Raw genomic sequence first — 4,949 nt, 5'->3', positions numbered from 1 at the left:
GATACCATAAAACCTTTGCAGGGACACCTTTTCTAACTGCATCTGAATTTTTTTCTTTTGCCATCTAGACTCGCCACATGTCAGACATGCAATTGCATCAACAAATCTCTTTTGATATAAGATGCAATTGTTAGGACAATCATGTATTTTTTCATATTGCATGCCTAACGAACGCAATGTCTTCTTCGCTTCATAAAATGAAGATGACATTTCATTACCTTCTAGTAATAATTCTCCCAAAAATGTTAACAACTCTGTCATTCCCTTATCACTCCACCCATGTTTGGCTTTTAAGTTATACAACCTAAGCAGTGCTGATAATTTAGTGAACCTTGTACAATTAGGGAAAATAGGTTTCTTGGCATCTTCTAAGATTGACTGAAATTTAATTTGATCCACATGTGATTCATATTGTGCATCATCAATCATCTCTGCAATATCATCAACTTCGTAATCAACATCAAAATACTTAGTATTCTTAGATGGTCCCTCATCAGTGACTTTCATTCTTTCTCCGTGCAAAAACCATACTTTACAACTTTTGTCTATTCCATTCCTAAATAAGTGGTCTTTTATTTTAAAAATTGGCATCCTCACAATGTTACCACACTTAACACATGGACAAGGAATACTATTAGGAGATTGAGTATTTCTTGCACACAATTCCAAGAAAAACTCAACTCCATTCCTATATTTCATGGATAACCTATCCGCTGACATCCAATCTCTATCCATTGTTAAACTTCACACAACAAAAAAAAAACAAACAAACAAATAAACAAACATTAACAATTAAGTTTGCGGATTACTTAATTGATAAGTAAATAAAGGAAACAATATGTCCAAAAAAAATTGGGCAACATTTCCCCTATTTCTATCACATTTCCCAAATTTAAAATGTGCATTTATACAGCACACAATATACACAAAAATATCCAAATAATCAATCGAACATACATAATTCTCAAATTACTAAATCCTAAAAAAAATTGGCCAGCATTTCCCCTATTCTATCATATTTCCCAAAATTTAAATAAACATATATTCATCACATAAACACAACAAACCAATTAATCAATCAAACATGCATAATTCCCAAATTACTAAATCTTAAAAAAAATTGGACAGCATTTCCCCTATTCTATCATATTTCCCAAAATTTAAATAAACATATATTCATCATGTTACACCCAGATTTCGAGCCTTGAGAATCGTTATCTCGAAAGTTGGATTCGTCAGGTGTGAGCTCACAATATCTAGAGTATGTGTTCGCAACCTAGGCACCGAATCTTCATAGTTGGTGGCAACCTCGAAGATGGGGTGACCTCGAAGTCCTTATGAGCTCGAAAGATAGACATCGGAAGGCGTCCATTTTCAGGTGACCTCGGACCAAGAGGTCCGAGCCTGACACGAGTGTGAGCTCGAAACAATGTGGTCTTGGAGAAAATAATATAACTCGTGAGTTACTCAGAGACCTAGACTAGCATGATGCTGATTGCTGATTTCGAATAGCTTAGTGAACCACTTAAAGAGACGCAATCTACATTTATTATTGTAACTTCCCTACAATAAAGGGATATTTATTAGTCAGTTACACGCCCCTGGTCTTCAGGGGACGTTTCCTTGTATATAGGAGTTACAGGCTTTAAAGCCATTAAATTTATTAATATACAGAATAACTTCCCAAAAACGTGTGGGAGAGTATTCTGAGACGTCCTCTATAAATAGAGAAGTCATGTACCTTTGTAAAGGACCGAAATTTTGTGATCTTGAGAGAAACTCTGGATAATTCATCCGTGAAGAATTTCTAGAAATTTCCTAAGTTCTAATAACAAAGAATCGTGGACTAGGCAGACTTAATTGCTGAGCCACGTAAAAAACTCTTCTTGTTTTATTGTATTTTTCTGGCCATAATTATTTACTGTTTACGTGCTCTACATTTTAAGTTGACGAAAAACGACGTCAACAGTTTGGTGCTTTCATTGAGAACCTTAAGCAGTGTGATCCCTGAACATTTATGGCCGCAAATGATCAAAACATTCCTGAAGAAAACTATCCAAGACGCCCTGGGAAGCAGCCAATGGTAAACCTAAATACTGAAGAGAGAAGCGAGTCCTCCGATTCTCGAGGACCTCCAGCACCTCCAGCCCCAACGGTTGAGGATATGTACTACAATCCTAAATGGTACGTTCCCATTGTGGAACTTGAAAATCGACAGTTGAAAAAAAATTGGCTGAGGCTAACAAGCGGAATGAGGAGTTTGCTAGGTTAGCTGCAGAGGCTCAGGTGGCTCAGCCCCCACCTCTGCGCGAAAGCCAAGACCCTCCTCCGAGGGACGTGCATGTTCCTCCCCGCAGGCCTCGTGGACGTCCTCAAAAAAATGTTGCCACGAGGAGGCCAGAGCAACCTCCGGTGCCAGCAGAGCAATCCGCTCCCTCGAGACTCCGAAGAAGTACCCGAGCTAAGACTCCAGTTAATTCAACTGCGGAGGCTCAGACCCAAATCGCTGGTAACACGCAGAATGCAACCGACCCATCTTGGGCAATTCTGGACCGTCAAGACCTCGAAATGGGTGGCAGCCACCGTCACCCATACGATTCCCTCCATCGCCTATAAGATATCCTTCACCGCCTCGCAGGAATGCTCAACCAGCTCGAGATGATGAGGAAAGACGTGCGGGAAGGAAGCAAGGCAAGAGAGAAGCCTTCAGGGAGCGGAGAGGCGCTCAGTCTACAAGAAGTCAAATGTCCTGGTCTCGCAGTGCAGAGATGAGGCAGCATGAAAGAGACCCATCTCGAAATAATCATGCGCCGAGTTTTACCAGTGATGACTCAGGAGATGCTAGATCAGTTAGTATGTTTGATCGAGGTCGAAAGAATACTGGGAACCATAGGAAATCGCTCCGATCTGCGGGAACACTTGAATCAGAATTGGGGTAATGTTAACCCATCAAACCTGGACCTGAGGGATCGCCTAAATGGATGAAGAGATCCCCTGTGGAGGCACGAGCCTGGAATTGTAATCAATGACAGCCAATTTCAAGCAAGACCCCTTGCGGACCCGGTCTAGGAAAGAATTGATCCATTGGAAAAGGCCTTCAGACTTTTGCAAAATGAGCAAGGTCGGGGTCGGCATAAGGATTCTGACTAGGAGCTTGAACCGTTCGCTCCCCATATTTCCAATACTCTGTTTCCTCAAGGATTTCAGATCCCTCATGTCCCAACTTTTGAGGGAAAGTCCGACCCATATAGCCATCTGAGTACATTCAATACCATAATGAGAGCATGTTATTTCCAGCGTCGCTTACGGGACCAGCCAAAAGCTGGTTCGAGAAATATAAAATACATTCAATCACTTCTTGGGATCAACTATGAAAGGACTTCAAGAAGCAGTTCAGAGCCATGATGGGGGTTAGACATGAGGCATTAACTCTGACTAACGTTCGGCAGCAGCCAGGCGAGACATTAAAAAGTTACATTACGAGGTTTAACTTGGAAGTTGCCCGAGCTTGAAATGTGGATGACAGCGGTCATCTAATGGCTATCCAGGCTGGAGTAATGCCAGGAAGTGCTCTCTGGGATGATATGCAGAAAAAACCAGTGAGGTCCCTAACCGAGTTTAATAAACGAGCTCAGAGGTTTGTCAATGTAGAGGAAGCGAGGTCGACACTGAGTATGACCTCCCAGCCCATTACTACAACGATAAACGTAAACTCTGCCTCAACCTTGGTGGACCCACCAGCCTCAAAGCCAACTGCGGAAAACCCTTCCAAGAGAAAGAAGAATGAAATAAGTAACCCCGAGGCTGAAGGGGGAAAGGTATTTCTCCGTGTCCAAGGTGTACACCGAGCTCAACGAGTCTCGGGAGAATATATACCTGGCTAATGAAAACCAGCTCCCCTTCAGGCGTCCAGACCCCATGAGAAATCAGAAGTCCAAGAGGGATTCCAGCAAATATTGTCGATTTCACAGAGACACCGGGCACACTATTGATGAGTGCCGATAGTTGAAAGACGAGATCGAAGGATTGATCTCGAGAGGTTATTTCAGACAGTACGTCAAAAACCAGAATACTAATCAGGCGTCTACAAGCCAGAGGGCAGCTGCGCCACAACCTGCACAAAACAACAATTCCTGAGCCAGGGAAGATGATAGGCCCCCTCAAATTGATGGAGAAGATGTGATAACCATCTCAGGAGGGCCTCATCTCGCAGGTACAGGTAGGAATGCCCAAAAACAATATGTGAACGAGCTGAAAACTGGGGAGGGGTCTCCTTACGTACCCGAACCTAAAGCTCCAAAATGCCAAAAGGTTGAATCTCAACCAATAACCTTTACTGAGGACGATGCATCCCATGTTCTGTTCCCCCACAATGACCCGCTGGTCATCACTCTCTATCTCGCGAATAAGAGAGTTCACCGAGTTCTCATTGATAATGGGAGCCCCGTGAACATCCTCTATAAGGCCACCCTAGAAAAGATGAGACTCGCGCTTCGAGACCTAACAGCATGTGCAACAACTTTGTACGACTTTTTAGGAGAGGGGATTGCCTGTATGGGGTCCATCAAACTCCCAGTAACCTTGGGAGACTACCCGGTCTCGGTGACCAAGATGATGGAGTTTGTAGTAGTGGACCTACCATCAGCCTACAACGTGCTGCTCGGGAGACCCACCCTAGTAGGGTTGGGGGCAGTCTCATCTGTAAGGCACCTGGCCATCAAGTTCCCAACTTCTTGTGGCATCAGAATGCTGAAGGGAGATTAGTTAGCCGGAAGGGAATGTTATAGCATTTACATAAGAGGAAAGAAACAGGCGAGTGAACAAACACTCGTCGTTATCCATAATAAGGACGGGACAATCTTGGAGATAGACAAAGAGATCGACCCAAGAGTGGAGGAAAGAGATGACCTCGAGCCATTAGAAGAGCTCGAGAATGTCAGGCTCGAAGA

This window comes from Humulus lupulus, chromosome 6, assembly GCF_963169125.1.
Source record: "Humulus lupulus chromosome 6, drHumLupu1.1, whole genome shotgun sequence".
In the NCBI taxonomy this organism is placed as follows: Eukaryota; Viridiplantae; Streptophyta; class Magnoliopsida; order Rosales; family Cannabaceae; genus Humulus; species Humulus lupulus.
This window is presented reverse-complemented; position numbering follows the sequence as displayed.